The sequence below is a fragment of the Pan troglodytes genome, chromosome 4 (assembly GCF_028858775.2).
Source record: "Pan troglodytes isolate AG18354 chromosome 4, NHGRI_mPanTro3-v2.0_pri, whole genome shotgun sequence".
Classification (NCBI taxonomy): Eukaryota; Metazoa; Chordata; class Mammalia; order Primates; family Hominidae; genus Pan; species Pan troglodytes.
The window spans coordinates 157,194,976-157,215,794 of NC_072402.2; the positions used below are offsets into that span (position 1 = coordinate 157,194,976).

Genomic DNA, 20,819 nt, shown 5'->3' on the forward strand with positions numbered 1-20,819 from the left:
AAACTGGAAGCATTCCCTTTGAAAACTGGCACAAGACAGGGATGTCCTCTTTCACCACTCCTATTCAACATAGTGTTGGAAGTTCTGGCCAGGGCAATTAGGCAGGAGAAGGAAATAAAGGGTATTCAATTAGGAAAAGAGGAAGTCAAATTGTCCCTGTTTGCAGATGACATGATTGTATATCTAGAAAACCCCATCGTCTCAGCCGAAGATCTCCTTAATGTGATAAGCAACTTCAGCAAAGTCTCAGGATACAAAATCAATGTACAAAAATCACAAGCATTCTTATACACCAATAACAGACAAACAGAGAGCCAAATCATGAGTGAACTCCCATTCACAATTGCTTCAAAGAGAATAAAATACCTAGGAATCCAACTTACAAGGGACGTGAAGGACCTCTTCAAGGAGAACTACAAACCACTGCTCAATGAAATAAAAGAGGATACAAACAAATGGAAGAACTTTCCATGCTCATGGGTAGGAAGAATCAATATCATGAAAATGGCCATACTGCCCAAGGTAATTTATAGATTCAATGCCATCCCCATCAAGCTACCAATGACTTTCTTCACAGAATTGGAAAAAACTACTTTAAAGTTCATATGGAACCAAAAAAGAGCCCACATCGCCAAGTCAATCCTAAGCCAAAAGAACAAAGCTGGAGGCATCATGCTACCTGACTTCAAACTATACTACAAGGCTACAGTAACCAAAACAGCATGGTACTGGTACCAAAACAGAGATCTAGATCAATGGAACAGAACAGAGCTCTCAGAAATAACGCCACACATCTGCAACTATCTGATCTTTGACAAACCTGAGAAAAACAAGCAATGGGGAAAGGATTCCCTATTTAATAAATGGTGCTGGGAAAACTGGCTGGCCATATGTAGAAAGCTGAAACTGGATCCCTTCCTTACACCTTATACAAAAATTAATTCAAGATGGATTAAAGACTTAAACGTTAGACCTACAACCATAAAAACCCTAGAAGAAAACCTAGGCATTACCATTCAGGACATAGGCATGGGCAAGGACTTCATGTCTAAAACACAAAAAGCAATGGCAACAAAAGCCAAAACTGACAAATGGGATCTAATTAAACTGAAGAGCTTCTACACAGCAAAAGAAACTACCATCAGAGTGAACAGGCAACCTACAAAATGGGAGAAAATTTTTGCAACCTACTCATCTGACAAAGGGCTAATATCCAGAATCTACAATGAACTCAAACAAATTTACAAGAAAAAAAAAACAACCCCATCAAAAAGGGCGAAGGACATGAACAGACACTTCTCAAAAGAAGACATTTATGCAGCCAAAAAACACATGAAAAAATGCTCACCATCACTGGCCATCAGAGAAATGCAAATCAAAACCACAATGAGATACCATCTCACACCAGTTAGAATGGCGATCGTTAAAAAGTCAGGAAACAACAGGTGCTGGAGAGGATGTGGAGAAATAGGAACACTTTTACACTGTTGGTGGGACTGTAAACTAGTTCAACCCTTGTGGAAGTCAGTGTGGTGATTCCTCAGGGATCTAGAACTAGAAATACCATTTGACCCAACCATCCCATTACTGGGTATATACATACCCAAAGGACTATAAATCATGCTGCTATAAAGACACATGTATGTGTATGTTTATTGCAGCACTATTCACAATAGCAAAGACTTAGAACCAACCCAAATGTCCAACAATGATAGACTGGATTAAGAAAATGTGGCACATATACACCATGGAATACTATGCAGCCATAAAAAATGATGAGTTCATGTCCTTTGTAGGGACATGGGTGAAATTGGAAATCATCATTCTCAGTAAACTATTGCAAGAACAAAAAACCAAACACCGCATATTCTCACTCATAGGTGGGAATTGAACAATGAGAACACATGGACACAGGAAGGGGAACATCACACTCTGGGGACTGTTGTGGGGTGGGGTGGGGGGATAGCTTTAGGAGATATACCTAATGCTAAATGACAAGTTAATGGGTGCAGCATACCAGCATAGCACATGTATACATATGTAACTAACCTGCACATTGTGCACATGTACCCTAAAACTTAAAGTATAATAATAATAAAATTAAAAAAAAGAAAGAAATGTCAGATTCATAAATGACGGGCTGTGAGAAATGGTGGAGGGGTCGCAGCCATGGTTCTCATGCCCAGCTGCCCAGCTGAATCCCCTGAGGAGCATTCATGAAATAGAGATTCCTGGTACCCACCCGCAAAACTGTTGATGCACTTGATCTAAGATGGAGCCAGAGCTTTCCAGGTGATTCTGATGGGCTTCTAGGCTTGAGAACCACTGGGACAGAGGAGGAAGGTTTGGGGAGAGATTTAGCAAATTCCTTGTGGTTAGGAACTTTTCCATTCCCTCGTAGGAAGTGGCTAATTCACATTCCAGGTGGTGTACCTTTATCTCAGTATCTCCGTTTGCAGGATGGGGGCAGTGGAGCTTGACAACATTGCAGGCTGCTGTGTGGATAAACAGCTCGTAATGTGCCATTTAAATGGGAAGCATTGGGATGAAGTGTTCCTGGGGCTTGAAGTGACCCCATTTTATTTTCAGTGTGGAGGTGCCCAGGCCACATCTTAAGCAACTTTGAATCATCTGGAACCACTGGACAGCAAATGGTTAATCCTGTAAGGCCAGGGTGTGAGGGATCCGGTCATGCAACTGGGGGTAACTGGGGAACTCTCATTGTCCCACCCTTTGGTTGAGGAACAGTGTGAGCCGACACATAATTAGAACCATTAACTGGCTTTCAATATGGAGAATGAGATTTGTGGCTCCTGCTCACTAAGGAAATATGAAACGGTAAACACACTTCCAGTTATGGATGGGGCTAAACACACCATTAAACTGAAGGCTAATAGCTGCCTCCTTCTCCCTTCGAACATTTCACCGTGGCAACCAGTAGGTGCCCTTTTCTTGCCTTCTCTTTCAGCTTCCCATAATTCTCTTCTGCCGTGGTTCTTTGGATGATAATGGGCACATGCTTGAAATAGTAGTTAGAGAATAAGAATTTAATAACAACAACAACAAAAAAAGCAAATGAGGCTGGAGTAGGTTTCCAGCTCCTCATATTATTTGCTTGTAGGCTGTAGCAATCTCAGGTATTGAGAATAAACCAAAATAGACTGAGATGAACATCTTTAATTGACGTGAGTGTCTTAAATATACTGCATGCTAAAGGCATCAAGCTTGACTTCTGAAGCTCAGTCACTAAGTTGTGGGAGCACCATTACTCAGGGTTTAACAACAGGAGGCCAGGAGTTTGACATACTTGAGTATAAATCCTTCCCTATTGCCTAACGGCTGTGTGGCCTTGGATGAATAACCTTCTCTCTCTGTGCCTAAGCTTTTCCATCTATAAATCATGGCTAATAATAATAAACTTTTCCTCATAGAGCTATTGCTGGGGTGGAGTGGTTAAAGACACATGGGTATAAAGCTTTCAGTACGGTGTCTGGCACAAAGATTCTCAATAATCAATAGCTATTCTGATGATGATGATATGATTAACAACTTGCTGGGCAACGTTAGGCCTATAACTTCCCTGAGCTTCAAATTTTTCATCTGCAAAAGGCAAGCTAATCACAGTACTTGAGTCATTTGCTTAAGGCTCTAGATAAGAATTAAATGATGAAAAGGACTTGGCACAGGTCTTGGCACATAATAAGAGCTCAAGGAGGACTTGCTGAATGAATGGGAAAAAAATAAATGAATGCTATGTCGGCTGGAGAAACTCAGTCATCAGACCCAAAGTGCTTAATATGAGACACAGAGGAAGAAAAATACACACAGCCCTGGACTCTTTGTCAGTTACATTTTTTAGCAGCCGAAGACCTTCCGTTGCTTCCTTTCTCCTTGTTGCATCCGTTCCTCCCGCCCCTTATCAAGACTGTCTGCTGGAAAAGAGAAAGCATAATGCTGACACACACAAATGAAACCCCAGTATCACAAGGGGTTCCTAGCAAGGCCTCAGACAGGAAGGGCCATAAATAACCGAGTGGCCTGTGCAACAGGCTCAGCCTGTAAAGCTGGTCAGTAGGACCTCTTCAGTCCCTGCCCTGGCCCCTCAAGTGGCCAGTGTCCTCACCTTGAGCCCCACACCTCCTTCCCCATCTAGTGCCCCTCCTAGGTCTGTTCCCCAGGGCAGTGACTCATACTCTGAATTGCTTCTCCCTCCTCTGCCAAACTCCAGCTTTCCCTGGGAGAAAACTATCTGGTAAGCCAGTCACTAAAATCATTGCTTAGTCAGCCACTCTCGTGGGGGTAATTGAAATGTCTTTTAAACAGCATTTATGGTTTTAATTTCTAATTATAAAAGTGATACATATTTATTTTAGAAAACTTTGGGGAAAAAATCTAGGGAAAGTATCCAAGCATGTGGAAGAAAATACGAATCCTGAGGCCCAGGTCACAGCCCAGGCCAATTTGATCAGAATTTCTAGGAATGGTATCCTAGAGCAGGATTGTTTTATTAAGTTCCCCAGGTGATTCCATTGCAGAAAAGGTTCTTTACTTAGAGATACCTGCCAATAATACTTTGAAGTATTCTCTTTACCTTTTATATTGATATTCAGATTATACTGTGTATGTTATTCAAAACGCGAATTTTTTTGCCCAGTGATATATTATGAACATCTTCCCATATCATCAAATATTCTTTGAAAACATGATTTTTAAAATGGGCATGTAATGTTCCATCTTATGGATGCACATAATTAGTTTAGCTAACAATCCATTATTAGACATGTTTCTAAATGTTGTCAGTTAAAATAATACTGAGATGTATTTCTACTTCTCTCTCTGATCACTTAGCTCACACATAGCATGTAATCATATGCTGGACATCATTCTAAGGCATTCCATATATTTCATTTAATCCTCACAACCAGCCTATGATATTATCCCCATTTTAGAGATGAGGAAACTGAGGTTCAGAGAGCCGAAATCACATGGCTGGTAAATGGTGGAGCCCATTCATGCTCTGGAATTAAAATTGTGGGGTTCAAAAAAAATGAACATTTTTAAGGCTTTTGAGGCACACTGCCAAATAACCTACCAGGAAGGTTGTAATGATTCACTTCTTCACCAGCAGCATGGGGAAGACAGTGCAAGGGTCTCTGAATTTGAAAATAATTCTATAAACCAATGGAATCCCTCCACTTAAAAACCCTCCTTATTGCAGGTCTACTATGTATGGAAAGAGTTTTTTGGAGTAGGGTTTTAAAAAATGATATCTAATAGCTGCATAGCATGGCTTTACAGTTTGTAAGTGATGTTCCAAGCATAAGACAGCATATTGCTTTTGTGGAGGGAGGGAAGGGGGACTGCCCAGAATCCTTCAGCTTGTGCCACCCAGTGGCCTGCCCTGTGGGAGAGTTCTAAGACTGTTCCTGAGCACTGGTCCCTCTCTAATTGTCTTTTCTTCCCACGCTTCTTTTGGGGAAAATGCTTCTGGTAAGACAGAGAAAAGAGACAAACATTTCCAAACGCAGTAGTTAATGGAAGAGGTGCTGTGAGAGGAGAGATGGCATTGTTAGAGCAAAACTTGTTGAGCTTTTGATGTTTTACCGAAGGGCCCAAAGCCCCCTTCCATGAAGGAATCTGACTCAACTCTCTTCAGCTCCCAATGGGAGTGAAGGGAGCTGCTTTTCTGGGAGCCCTGGAGGGAGGGCAGAGGAGCCCAAAGGGCCAACTGGACAAGGGAATCCCAATAAAGGAAGGAAAAGCTAGGCAAGAGAGAAAAGATGTCTGGAAGCCCAATGAGAGGCTCGAGGTGGGCTGATGTGTCTCAATGAGAAACATACAAAGCTCTGCGCACCACCCTTTGGCTCCTGTGTGTATCTGTCAAGTGTGATAATTAGCTTGGTCATTATTATTTATCTTTTGGAAGAGGATTGTGCCTCCCCTGCCATTCCCTCTCCCACCACACATACCTACACTGACATCATCAACCTTTCTGAGGGATTTCCTATTTGTAGCAGGAAAGCAAAAAACTTCCCATGACTATGAGTTTCTTGAGGACAGAGCTCCATGCCTTTTAAAAAAAATTATATTCATTCTCAGTGGCTCCAGCAGGTCAAAATTTTAATTTCCATTCACAGGGCAACCTATTGAGGTTTGATTGAGGCTTCAATGGGAGTTATGTTAGTGAACTCTATTTTGGCTGCCAGCTAGAGAAACTCACTTCAAACTTCCTTAAATATAAAAAAGAGTACTATACACCCATAAAAAAGAATGAGATCCCATCATTTCCAACGACAGGGATGGAACTGTAGGTCATTATGTTAAGTGAAACAAGCCAGATACAGAAAGACAAAAAGCACATGTTCTCACTTATCTGTGGCAGCTAAAAATGAAAACAACTGGACTCTTTGATTATGGCCCAATAAAGGAGAAAGTCCAGGATGGGGAGCAGATTTGGCTAGATTCAGAGTTTTGAAGGTTGTTGTTTGTTTTTCCCTCTCTCTCCATCTTTCTTTGGACTGGCCTCATTTTTTCCTACTTATGAATGGGCTTCCTTCACATGTCCAGAGATCCTTTCTTCGGATTTTACATATGGGTGCTGAGAGAGAGAAATCCCCTTTGCCCAGGTCATTGCTAATCTGTGTTGCTCATGCGTGGGGGGCTGCTTAAGCCTTTCTCTTGCGTGACCCCAGCTTCACAATCTAATGGAGAGAGAAGACTGCTCTTCCAATGCCCATACACCAATCTCAGAGAGACAGACTGGCTGGCTTAGTTTGAGTCGCATTAGGTCAACTGACTACTGTTTCCAGTGGGATGAAGTATCACAAGTGGCCAGACCATTTACAGGACAACCCATGTGGTCAGGAATGGCATCTGTTGCCCAAAGAAAAGGGTGAACAAACAGTGTGTCAGGAAAGATACAACTCCCCGAGGACCCTGTAGTGGTTCAGACTCATGTTTTCCCAGTCCAGAGTCTCAGCTGGTCCAGTTAATTTGGATTTTTATTTCTGTCTCTAATAGCATGTCTTTCTTGCACTTTTCTATCTGCAAAATAAGATAAGCACTCATTTTTATTAAAGTCTGATTTTTTAACCTTTCCTCTTGATTCATCGCTTCCCTGTAATTTTAAAACATGCAGATATCATTATATTTACTGCTATTCTTGAATGAGTAGGTCTACTTTAGAAGCCTCGATTTCTCAACCAGTTGCTTGCTGTAAACTGCTTTAAATATCAGGTCTGGACACACTCCTCTGTTGAAGCAGCCTCTTGAAGGCCACTAATGACCCCTGGGTGCTGAATCCATTGTCCTTTCTTGGCTGCATTGTCCTGGCTGCTGCAGCAGTCCGTGATGGGCAATCTTACTTTCCGGCATCATCTCCATTTTGAGAGTAAAAATGTCCTCATAAAGGACCCAGAAAAACTATTTTCCTTCTTGGCACTTCTGCCCTTTTGGGCTGTCTGGTTTTGTTCTCTGTCTATAAATAGAGGAGGGACTCATTGTTCACCCCTCCACCTTTCAGCAGGGCTGCAATTTTGCCTTTGGAACGCAGACCGAACTTGTAGAAAGAGCATGAGCTTTGGAATCAGGCGAACTTGGAATCACATCCCAGCCCCACACTTACTAGTCATAGGACTATCAGTGAGGCTTTTTTGTTTTGTTTTTTTGTTTTTTGTTTTGAACACTTCTCTGAGCATGAGTTCCTGCTCCTGTAAATGGAGGGAAACAATAGTGTCTGTCTCATAGGATAGCAACAGAGTTTCATAACAAGGTACTGCACCCAGTAAATGTTCAATGCATGTGAGTTCTCTTCCTCCTTCAAAGATACTTGGTTTGTCCTCTGTCACTGTATTAGTTCTGTGCTGACTCACTCCTGTATATCTTATGAAAATTGCCACTCATTAAATTGTTTAAAGTATATCAATGTCTTCTGTATTCTAATAAAGCTGGCCATTAGAAACAATCCTAAAACTACTCTTTGGTAAAGTCCTTTTCTACCTTTTCTTTTGGAAAAAAAGTTTTTCCTTTTATTCCTTCTGGTGTAACAGACATCTCTCTCTGCCTCCTCCTCTCCATCCTATTCAGCATCTACTCCCTTTCTATGGAAAGGCACCCTCCTTGCTGTGGGGAACTGTTCATTCGCACCATGTGGTTCTGGTGGGTGAGCTGTGTCATGTGACCAAGGTTTGACCAATCATGGGATCTCATGCATCTTGCCACAGTGATTGGCTTCATGATGGCCACATGACCTAAGTTTGGTTTATTGGTGTTCTTCCCTTGAATTTTACCTCTGAGCGCTAGGAGAGAGAAATCTTTGTTTCCTTGGGAGTTGCAAATCTAGGTTGATGAAGCCTGGAGCTGCCCATGCCACGTCTCCTGCAGTGTGAATAAAGCTCTGCTATGTGAGGAAAGAATGAGTCCAACAGATGGAGAGAAGCAGAGATCTGAGATATGGAATGAGATGGGGTGGGAGAGGAAGGAGAGAGGGAGAGACGATATCATTATTCGAATTCCTGAGGACAGCTCTAGTCCTAGCCTTTATGGATATGAGCCAGTAAATTCTAATTTTTCTTTATGCCAGATTGGGTTAGGTTTCTGTTCCTTGAATTCGAGGGTCCTGATAAATTCATCAGTTTATTTAAAGTAACTGTTACATTATAAATGAGAGTTGTGTATATGTTACAACAAAATCCCAACAGTTAGTTTAAGTTGCTAATAAGGAATGGATTCCTATATTGAACTCCTTCTAAGAGCACAGAGGTCTGGGGTTACAGAGCCCCTTCTATGTTTGTATCACTGGAACCTAGCATAGAGCTTGGCACATGGAAGTTCTCAATATGTATTTGGAGAACACAGTAAGGCACGAGAGAGAATCTGATTGGCTCAATGGGTCAGTACCATCCAGCACAGGAGAGTCCTACTGGCTGGACCACGGTTCCCACATGGGCCAACATCTTGGCTACCTATGGGTTAGGAACCTCACCCACGGTCTGGCCAGCTGTGAGTAGAGAATAATAACTTCTGGTGTAGAAAATCACCTCTTTTTCTCATGCTGTAGAAAATAACCCCTTTTGTTAAATATTTATTTAAATTTGACTGTGGGTATGGCAGGTACTCTGAGTCTCACAAAGGGAACAGAATAGCAGACAAGTGCTTCACTTGGCTTGTTCAGGCCGTGTGAGTCCTCCCATTAAATCCCTCAGTGAGGGGTCTGAAGAGCGACTGGGGAAGTTCCAGAAAATGCTGGTCTGCTTCCTGCCGAGGGTCTCCCCTTGAGCCTCTCTTCCAGAGGAGAACCGTGACTCTGACCAAGGGGGCAGTTCTGGGAAACTGTGGGAGCCTGCAGCAAATGACAGAAAAGGGGCCGACTCCAAAGTGACCCTGCCAGGCCTTCTGGTGAGAAACATGCCCCTTGCTATGGTGAGGCCAGCCACAGCCTGACACTGCCTCTGCTGGGGATGAGAGCATGGGGAAGCAACAGCATTCCAGTGTCAGCCTGGCTCTGGCCGTGCCCCAGGCCCTGTTCCCACTGTAAGCTGACACTGGCTGGGAGGGGCCTCTCATCTCCTCTTTGAGGGCTCCAGGGCAGAGTCTGTTCTCAGATTTGACCGGCAGCCTGTGGATGCTGCAGAAAGTGTGAAGAAAGCAAACCAACCTCTGTGGGCCCAGTGAGTCGGGTAGGGCCCTCTGATTTGTGTCTGAGAGGTTGGCATTTGCAGTAGATTTTAGTCTTGACCTTGTCGACTTGGCAACAGGGTTAAATGGGAGACAGTGAGCTGTATCTGGAGGGTCTGGATTGGGGCCTGAAGGCCTAGGGGTTAGCCCAGTTCTCTCTGTAAGCTGTTGTGGGGCCAGGGGCCAGCCTTTGGTACCTGGGCCTCAGGCTCCTCAGTGGTAAATTGAGGAGGTTTGTCGGGTCAAGTGCACTTGGAGGTTCCTTCCAACCTGAGTAATCCCCACTCACCATCAAGTAATGGCTCTAAATTCATTTGCTCTGTGGAGATAACCAATATGGAAAAGATTGGCCTCAAATTTAACTTTTTTTTATAGGCAGTAAAGGATGGATGAGAAGTAACATTATTCCAAATAGAATGACAGGAATAATAATTATGACAGTAATAACAATAACAAAACAATGCTTTCAAAATAGTCAGTGTAGGCCAGGCACTCTATTCAAGATTTTACATACCTTACCTTATTTATTCCTTTGCAACACTCCCCTGGGTGGATATCATGGTACTTGTTTAGGAGACGAAACTATTGAGGTGCAGAGAGGCTCAGTTACTTGCCCAACAGCTCATTGTTCAAAGGTAGCAGTGCTGGGATTTGAACCCAGGGTCCACTTGATTCTAAAGCCTACATTCTCACCTCCTCCATTATCGGGTAGGTGAGAGGTGCCTTCTACTTTCTGCCGTGAAAGTGCAGATACAGAGGAGCAGCAGCTGTCCACTTGCTTCTCCAGTGCTCATATGTCATAAATCCCTCAGGGATGTAGCCTTAGACTTATTGTTCCAACCCCATTACTGGCCATTCCCTACCATCCCCACCAAACCCATGCTCCTTCTCCACTCACCACTTCTCCACAGGTCACAGTGGTCTGTGCCTCAGAGCCTTCATAGGTGCTGGTCCTTGTTCTTGAAACCCTAGTCATCTCTCTTACTTCTGGAACATTCCTATTCGGCAAGGTTCAGATGCCGTCTCCCTTTTAAAAGATGCTCTGATTTCCAAATAGCCACAGCCCACTTTTGCTTCTGTCATAGTCTGTATCATGTTCTGTAATTATTTGTTTTAGTCAACTCTCATTCAGTAAATATTTGCTGAGTGACTCTTTGTGCTTGGCACTGTGTTAGGTGCTGGGGAATTTTCTCCTGTCCACTTTTCCTGTCCTCTAGACACCAACACACAATCAAACTCATAGTTTTTTTTTTTTTTTTTTTAACAGAGATGTGCCTTATTTCCCCCGAATCCCAGGTAACTGACAAAGCCTAATACATAGAAAATGCTCAATAGCCACTCGATGAGTGGATCCATGACCCAGTACTTATCTTACCTTTGAATAATTGCCTCTTTCTTTCCATCCTCTACTAGATTCTTAGACTCTTGTGGACAGGGGTTGGGACTTATTTTGCTTTTGTCCCTGTTGCTTAGCACAGAGAAGTAATTTAATATGGTTTGTTGAATGAACGATTATGAGAAGTGTGATTTCTGGGAGTGGATATGCTAATTCTACAAGCATATGCTAATTTGGGGAGTGGATATGTTCTGGGTTCCGGGAGTGGATATGGTAATTCTACAAGCATGTGACCCACTGTGTATCCAGTGCCAATCATTGCTTGGGTGGGCACCATGAAAAGCAAATACCATGCAGATCTCACACCCTCAGGATCCTGAGTGCATGGTGACCGGGCGTATACACACAAAGTTGCAAGAGAAAGATTCAGCAGGGGAAGAGCCCAGGTGCCAACCAGACAGTCACCTTGTCCAGAATCTCTGCTGGTCCCTGGCCCTGTCCTCAGCCGCCTGTGGCTCTAATTTCGATGACTTCCTTCCCTTAGAGGGCTCCTTGCCTCTGGAGAGAAATGAACGTCACCTGTGAAAGAGGCTTGCAGAGATTATTGTTCCATCTAATTGAATGTGAATTAAAGTAGAAAGAAAGATTGGCATTCTTACTGTGCCCAGAATCATTGAACTTATGACTGAAAGATGCCACAACTGATCATTTGGCCTTGTTCTCATCTTCTGTCTGCAGAAATACATTGTAGTGGGCCAGCCTCAGAACTCTCTTTTGGGAGAAGACTGCCTTGAAATCCTGAGGGCAAAGTTGGTAGGAGACAAAGTGATAAAGAGAGAAATAATTTTTTTTTTTTTTGCATAACATAGGTAGCTTGGATGAGGGGGTTTCAAGAAAGAGAAGAAATAGAGGCAGAGAGGATCTGGCAGAGAGAAACTAGAATTTGAAGTCTGCATTGGTTAAACCTTTTAAGAACAGGGTTGTCTAACTTTTTATTGTACTTTTTTTGTGTGTGAGTTCTATAAACCTTTTTCTCTCTTTATCAAAGACTGCTACACACACACACACACACACACACACACACACACACACCACCTTGTATAAGTGGGCTTTATTTGGGAGGGGGTAGAACAGAGAGAAGTTGAAGAAAGTTGCTGAGTTTTTTTTTTTTATTGGTAAAGACAGCCCACAGAGGATGGTGAGACCATCGGTAAACTAAAATAACTCACTGGAAACTAGTGAAATAAGGCAAGAGATAATAGGAATTCTCCAGAAGGGTGAGGGTCGTTCATCGTGTGTAGGTTGGGGTCTAAAACCATATTTTTATCTGACTCTCACAGAACAAAGGCACTCACCAGACTTCTTTAGTAGTAAATAACAGAAATTGATAGGCTAAAAAGCCAACAAAGGGTTCCATTGGGAGGATTCTGGGTGGCACGTAGAACTGAAGGGGAAGTTGAACAGTCAGGTCCCAATAAGCAGGAACAAGTAGACCCCACTTCAGGGCAACCCCATGGGGGTGAATTGGCCCAGGGGTTTACCATGATAAGGAGGCTTCCACCAAGTTCAAACCTTAGGAAGAGAAGTTCGATGGCCTGAGTCTGGGTCACATCCCCACCCTCCTTGTCTGGGGTAGCATGGAGTAAGGGTGTCGAAATTGACCGGCCATCTTCTCAGGACCACATAGGAGAATAAAAGATTTGACCAAGGAAGGAAAGGGGGTACTTTTGCCAAAAACTTGGAGGAAGGGATGCCAGGCAAGCAGAATTAGCAGATGCCCATGCTCACAGGGTACCTCAGCTGTGAGATGTTGCTGCTGACACACAAGAGTGGAGCAGGTGAAATGACTCCCCACCTCTACAATTAATTTCACAATAGGTCTACAGTTAGAACTGAGCAGTGCTGTGGTGTGTCGCTAACAGACGAAGGAGGAAGGAGAAGGGCTGAGGGACCAATCCTTTATCTTCCAGTGCTAGGCCCTTTCCCAAACACCAAGCTACTGCCCTGGCGCCCCTATACCTCCAAGCCTTTGCTTGAGCTCCCTCTACCTGGAGTTCCCTCTTCTTTCTTCATTACCTATTGATTTTGTTGTTTAGAACTAGAGACTATCACCTGGAAGAAATCGTTTCTAATCTTGCCCTTCTCCGTGGGTTAGGAGTCTATCCTCTATGTAGACCCGTATTTTATTTCATCATTAAAAGATCTATTGTTTGTAAAAATAGTTAACATAAACACACGGTAAAAAGTTCAAGCACACAAACTGATATAAATGGAAAAGTTGGGCGTTCCTTTGCCTCTGACCCCAGTTTCCCTCTCAGAGGCCACCACTGTTTCCTGTGTCTCCTTCCAGAACACACATGCACACACACACACGCACACACACCTCTGCACACACCCCCATTGTAAACGGCCTACCTCCCCAGACTCCGAACCCTCCGAAGGCGGGGTCTCCTTGTTTGCCTCCAGGGCCCTAACGACTAGGGCAGCCTGATTCCCTGCACAAATTCAGCAACAGACTGCTAAAAGCCATGCTCTTGCACAAGGAAAAGTGGGAGGGAAGGGGATGGATTCTGTCTGAGATCACTGGGTGCCACGCTCTATGATCTACGAGTTGCTTTTAATTTCCTGTGCTCGGCCGCCAGCAGCCTGATGAAATGAAGCAGATAGCAGGGCTTCAGATCTAGCCCTTCCTGGGCTAGGGCTTGTCTGCTTGCTGCAAGGTTATAATCTCCAGACTCTGAAGAGAGAAGAGCTACGTGCACTGTACCCCTACAACCACCCCCCACCCCACCCTGTTGCTGCAGCCTCCTGAGCCAGGGAATAGGCAGAAATGAAGCTGCTTGATGTTGCCTATGGTTCCTAGGGCAGTGGTTCTGAGTTTGCCATTTAGGCTTTGAGGCCAGACAGAGATGGTTTGGATCCTGGTTCTGTTGCCTCTTTGCTGTATGCCTTTAAGGCAAGTTGCCCTAACTCTCTGAGGCTGTTTTCTCAACTGTAAATGACGGCTGTAAGTACAATCTACTTCATCGAGTTCTTACAAAGATTCAGAGAGAATGAATTCAGTGTCTGAGCTGAGGTGCCTGGGACCTAACTCCTGCTGAGTTGGTGGCAGGCGTCCTGGTTGTCTGTATTTGCCATGTAGTCACCAGGATCAGCTCTCAGCAAAATGGCCCAGTTGGTGACTTTCATCTTCTATCTGCTTTCCTTTTAGCACTCCTTTTCCCTTCCAGGTACTGACTGGTCTTACTTCTCCTCATCTCTTTTGGTGTGGACAACAATAACTCCTCTCCTGCTGCTGCTACTATGACTCCCACCACCACGCCTTCCATCGCTTCCATGTTGACTCTGCCAGGCATTGTGCCCTTAATGTGGGCTGCATCAGCTAATCTTTACAGTCACCATTATTTCCACTTCACAGCTGAGAAAACAGAGTCACAGAGAGTCGAGGTGTTTTCCCCAGATTTATAGAGTGAATAATTAAAATGAGCAGCCTGATGGTCATTTACACTATGTGATAGAGACTTAATGGATTATCTTTATCACAAAGTTTGCATTTTCAAAATGCTCTTCAAAAAGAGGTCAGAGCCTAGTCCAAAGGAGTTAATTGATAATAGCAAGTAAATCTTTCTCAACAGGCTTAGGAAAGAGAGGATTTTGTTGAGGGACATGGGATACCTTCATACTACCCTTAAAAAATGAAACCAAGGCCACTGCTTGCTGCATCTGAAATTTAGATCAGTCTTGAATGTGTCTATGAGAGAACAGTACAAAATTCCTTGCTGCATTTCACGAAACAGGTAGCAGAGTGGAAATTCCTGGGAATTATACTTCTTGATGCATGAGATTGTTTAACAAACACAAACTCTCCCCCAGACTTTCGATTTAAAGAAAATCAAAGACCTTCCTTCAACTCAATGAAGTGTTAGTAACACCACGGAGTCCTGAGCCTTCGTCCTGAGCAGCTGCAGGGCTTCCCGCCGCCTGCAGGTGTCGCTGGCGGCTACTGACCCATCTGCTGCTTGGCAGGTGATGGGAACAGGAAGAAGTCATGAGTCAACTCAGTTTTTTTTTTTTTTTTTTTTTTTTTTAGAGACAGGGTCTTACTTTGTTTCCCAGGCTGAAGTGCAATGGTGCAATCATAGCTCACCGCAACCTCGAACTCCTGGGCTCCAGCAATCCTTCCGTGTCAGCCTCCTGAGTAGCTGGGACTACAGGTCCCATGCTCAGCTAATTAAAAACATTTAGTAGAGATGAGGTCTCACTATGTTGCGTAGGCTGTTCTCAAACTCCTGGGTTCAAGCAATCCCCCTGCTTCGACCTCCCAAAGTGCTGGGATTATAGGCATGAGTCACTCCACTCGGCTAGGTCCCCCATTATGACACATTCTTTAGCTCTAGGGACTCTTCAGGAATAATCAACTCTGTTCTTTTTGCAGAGAGAGTGCCCAGGAATGGGAAGTGACCAGGTTTAGGTTCCCCATCCATAGTCAGTGGCCTGGCTTGCCCAGAATTTAGTGAAGAAATGTCTTTGGTGGAAATAATCAGAGTGTTGGATGTTTTTACAGCTTATGCTACTGTTAATCAAGGACATTGACCTTCCTTCCCCTCCCATTCCCTCTCCCTATCTCTTCTTTTTCTCTCCTCTTTATGTCTTCCCCCCTCCCCTTCCCATCTGGTCTTCACAGCAACCAGGTGAGTCTCCAACACTTTAACAATGAGTAGCAGAGGCTTGGAGAAGGACATAACACGCCTGAAACACCTGAAAGTGGTTGACAGAGGAGAGACTAAGGCCCACCAAACATGTCCCTCTTGGATGCTCCACTGCCTTAGTGGGGCTGTCTTGGCTCAGTTACTGATTTGCTAAGTCCTGGAGCAAGTTAAATTACCTTGTTTCTCTGTGCCTCTGCTTCCTTGTCTGTAAACAAGACAGTAACTATAGCTACCTCACAGGGTGGTCATTAAAGTATATAAAGTGTTTATCAGAGTACCTGGTACTTAGCAAGTACTTAAAAAAGGTCTTTGTCCTGACAACACTAACATTGTCATTATGTAGATTGTGTGCCCTCTAACTAATGTTATATGTTGGACTTGAACTTGTTTTGTGCTTTGCAGTGTAAAATATTTGTTTTGCAATGCGAATTTAAAAGCAATCAATTTTTCACTTGTTGAAGATGTTAATACCTAGTGCTGGTGTGTGTGTGGTAATGTGGGAGATAGGCACTTTCATTGGGGCTGCTGCATTCAAACAATGCCAGCCAAGGGCACCATCACTTCCCCTAGTATTGTATAAAAAGGTGGGCCTGGCCCTCATGCCCCATTCAGGGGTAGAACTCGGTGCCAGCTTTGGGAAGCTGACCAAAGTGCCAACTTTGGTGTTGTGCATTAGATGCTCTCGAATGTTCAACTTGAGGCAAAGCAGGATAAACAAAGCTGCAGTGTCTAAAGATGACAAAAAGTCACCTGAAGGGATTTGGACAAAGCAGTAAGCATTCTTCAGGAAGTGACACTAAAACCAGGGAAGGAAACTGAAGATGCCTCATGCTGGTGTGGTCCAGTGGAGAGGGACAGGTTCAGACTATTGCTAGTTGAATATTAAATGGAAGAGTGACCGCTGAAAAAACGAAACCTTAAAAGCAACCTGCCAATCCTATGTAGATGATTCACAGACCTCCCAGACTTACCTACCCTCTCGATTCCATCCATCCTATTAAGCTTATTGCTCCCCACTCATCTACTGAACCCATTTCATTCGTTCCATGAGGATGATAAGCACATCTTCCTCACAGAGCTGCTATGTGCAACCATACAGAGACCTTTCCTCAAAGGTTAGCACATACTCAAAAAAAGGCAGCTCTTCTTTTGGGCCTTCTCAGACCAGATTCCTTTGATATTCCTTTGATACAGAGTAGGACACAAGAGGACTGTCTTCATTTGCTCATTAGTCAGCTGTCCTCATTAGCCCTGTGGTCCTGGATAAGGCCCTTAGGACCTTTGAGCCCCAGTTTTGCCATCCATGTGTGAAATGTGAATAATAATGGTACCTGCCTCACAAGGTTGTTCTGAGTATTAATTGGGATAGTGCATAAAGCACTTGGCATGATGTCTGTCTCAGAAGAAGTGGTCTGGAAGTCCCCTTTATAATTGTTACATAACAATGTTATAATTATTACATAATTGCCTCTCTGAGAGTCAGCTGACTTCCACTAATCTACATCCCTGGTGTTACCCACTGGTTTGATTTCCACAGTTTGCCCACCTCTGAGATGAGGAATAGATTCCAATACCCTCCATCTAGCAAGAAAAATGATGATGGGCACACTGGGAGCATTTCCTTTTGCACTTGCCTTGTCCTGTTGCTGTTTTAGAGCTAGGTGCTGCGTGCCATTTGCAGATAAGGCCATTGCCACAACAAGATTGGGACATCAGGCACAGGGTGCCTGGCTCTAGGTTCTCCACCTCATTGTTGACTTTGGCAAGGGAATTGTAGAGGAGGGCTGCCATGGACGCATTCTTCAGCACAGCAAAGAGAAGAGAAAACAGTGCGACTCTTGCCAATTTCCTTGAGCTCCAAGCAAAAGAAACAGAAACAAGTAACATGAGTAACAACACTAAAATGAGTTTGGAAGTGTGTTGGAATGAGCTGAAAGCCTTTGGGGCATGCTTCAGGAACAATAAGCTGTTCCTGTTTGGCTGCCCAGGATTTTTTATTAGGCTGAGAGTAGCAAGTTAGGGAAGGGAGGTGGAATCTCGCTGGTGGAGGTGATAGGGCACCTGCCGGGAGGGGATAGATGGTGGGGAGACTAGAAAGAAAAGGTGGTGATGTCTACGGTAGACTCCAAAAGTTTTCTTGTGTAATGGGAAATGTACCCGTCTCTCCACTTTCCAATTCAACTTTCAATAATGTCTGCATTAATCTCTAATGCTTTGGGAATTGGGTTTTTTGGAGGGATGTGGCAGAGTGCTGAATATCAACTCAAGGTTGGCATGAAGCATGAGCAGAGGCGGCCAATGGGGACCTGCAGTTATTCATCACCACTGTATAAAAACGCACTGACCTGCTTACTTTTACAGACCTCACCTTCCACCTGACATAAAAGCCTGTTGTATGGGGAACACTCAAATTACTGTATTCGTGTAAATTCATAAGAAACACTGGTTGGCATAAACCTATTCTCCCCCCACCCTTACCCCCTGGCAAGAGAAGCCAATATTGTATAACTAAAGACAAATGGAGGGGAGATTTTATGGGATCTTTCCAAACGGGGAGGAGGAGACAGAAAATGTTCCTTAAGGTTAGAGAAGCAGAAGAAACTGTTGATACCTCAAGACGGGTGTTCTTTTTATCCACTGCTGCTTTAAAAAATGCCCTGGCTTAAAACAACAACATTTATTTTACTCACGAATTGGCAGTTTGGCCAGGATGCTGCAGGAACAGCATGTCTGTCTCTCCACTCAGCTGGGGCGGCTGGAAGGCCAGGGCTGGACTCCTCTCATGGTTTGCTCATCACATACCTGGCAATTAATGCTGGCTGTCAGATCTGGGGCCCTAGCTGGGGATGCCAGCCAGAACACCCACACCTCTCTGTGGGGCCTGGGCTTCCTCCTCACCGTGTGGCGGCCAGGTTCCAAGGGTGGGCGTCTTGGGAGAGAACTAGGCAGAAGCTCCATCACCCTTTCTGACTTAGCCTGAGAAGCCAGGCGGCATCATTTTGGCTGCATTCTATTCGATAGAGTGAGTCCCCAAGGGCATTAGTTTGCTGGGCTGCCATAACAAAGCACCGCAGAGTAGGCGGCTTGGACAACAGAAATTTGTTTTCTGTTCTGGAGGCCAGAAGTCTGAGATCAAGGTGTTGGAAAGGTTGTTTTTTTTTCCGAGGCTGCTGTCCTTGACTTCTGGATGGTCATCTTCTCCCTGCGTCTTCATGTGGGCTTCCTTCTAAGTGTGTGTCTGTGTCCTAATCTCCTCTTCTTACATGAGGAGAGCAGTTAAATTGGATTAGGGCCCCACCCTAATGGTCTTATTTTAACTTGATTACCTCTTGAAAGGCCCTATCTCCAAATACAGTCACATTCTGAAGGTACTGGGGGTTTCAATATATGAATCTGAGAGGAGGGGAAGGACACAGTTTAGCCCATGACACCAAGGATCGGCCATACTCAAAGGGAGAGGAATTAGGCTTCACCTCTTAATGAGAGGAAGGTCTGAGGGTTTGCAGACATGTTTTTAAACCACCACAACTGAGGAAACGGCCAGGTTTGAGCAAGTTCTCTAGTTGACAGGGCCCCACACTCCATCCATACTCAGCACCCTCAGAAAGTTGCGGGATCTCAGAGCACAGTTGGAACGTAGCTTTCAGGAAACACCCAGCAGCACACAGGAGTGAGCAGCACATTTCAAAGGGCCATGGGTTTCAACCATTGGCGTGTCAGCAGTGAGCTCGCTCAGGATGACTCTTCTTCTGTTACCTCATCTCCAAATAAGATCCTGGATTCTGGTATGAATTCAGGGGCTAGAAGGGCTCTCAAAATCATGACTGAGACTGAATTTCCTACCAACCTCTGAGTGAGGACTTAAGAGTTAGATTTCATTGGACTTGAAGTAATGCAGCGTTTCTTCTCACTGAGTTGAGAAGCAAAATTCATACCCATTTCCTGGGGTATGGGCACAGGGTTATGAGCAGGATGTGAGTTATGCCAGCTTTCCATCTTAGATAACTCTATTGCCCCCTTTCTGTTCACCCAAAAGCAGTATAGTAGAGTTCCCAACTCACCAACTCCATTCTGACAAACCATCTGGGATCCGAACAGCTGCAGTACCTGGTGCACCTCCCCGCTGACCACTACTGCCGTGGGTGTGATTTTAAAAATCAAATTAGGCCGAGTGCAGTGGCTCATGCCTGTAATCCCAGCACTTTGGGAGGCCAAGGCAGGTGGATCATGAGGTCAAGAGATGGAGACCATCCTGGCCAACATGGTAAAACCCCGTCTGTACTAAAAATATAAAAATTAGCCGAGTGTGGTGGTGCATGCCCGTAATCCCAGCTACTGGGGAGGCTGAGGCAGGAGAATCGCTTCAACCTGGGAGGCAGAGGTTGCAGTGAGCTGAGATTGCACCACTGCACTCCAGCCTGGCGACAGAGTGAGACTCCATCTCAAAAAAAAAAAAAAAATCAAATTAAAATGGCATTTTTAGAGGCGGGGCTGCGCTGAGCAGTGGAGAGCAGTTAGGGGAGCTGACCCTGGGGCAGAACCCGGGGCAGGGTAGATGTGCTCATACTCCGACCATCTCCCCTCCACCCTGCCCACAAGTGTCCTTTCCCACAGAACTTGAATGTTTGTCACCTCCCTTTTTATACTTCTTGAAGTGCCACCAAGAAGAGATTCAATTAAGTAGACATATTCCTCTGGAAGGTTTAAGGGGTGATCAGTGGGTTCATTAATTTTGTACCAGGACATTTTGGTTGAATTAGGGACTTGTGTCTTACTCCTCCATTAGTAGTAAGAGGGGACCTTCCTTTATGCTGGGGAGAGATGGATGGGCTATTTGCACCTATACTTTTAGGAGCACAGTGGCCTCCTGGGAGGAAAAAGACAACAACTTCAACTTGTTCTCTTGCAGATTCAGTTATGACATTTGTTTGGTGGGTGACCCCCACCAAGGTCAGATTGTAGAAAGAGTAATGAGGCCCCAGAAAGATAATTCTCCACGAGGGTAAAGGAGCGTGGACCAACCAACTGTCTTTTGCACCAAAAGTGAAAAGTGAAATGAGTGTTGCTCGGGGTCTATGAAGGTAGCTGACCCAGCACCA

General features: G+C 44.4%; 1 long non-coding RNA gene across 5 annotated transcripts in view; it reads right to left on the reverse strand.

Moving 5' to 3' along the window:
- The window catches only part of LOC107974916 (uncharacterized), a 28,223-nt gene extending 17,511 nt beyond the window's left edge, over positions 1–10,712 (reverse strand). For 2 of the 5 annotated variants that reach the window (XR_008548293.2, XR_008548291.1), the window contains exon 1: positions 10,574–10,712. This is a non-coding gene — a long non-coding RNA (uncharacterized LOC107974916). The remainder of the gene's footprint in view (positions 1–10,573) is intronic. The other 3 variants (XR_002943968.2, XR_008548292.1, XR_008548290.2) reach the window with 3 other exon arrangements.
- Between the last annotated feature and the right edge of the window lie 10,107 nt (positions 10,713–20,819).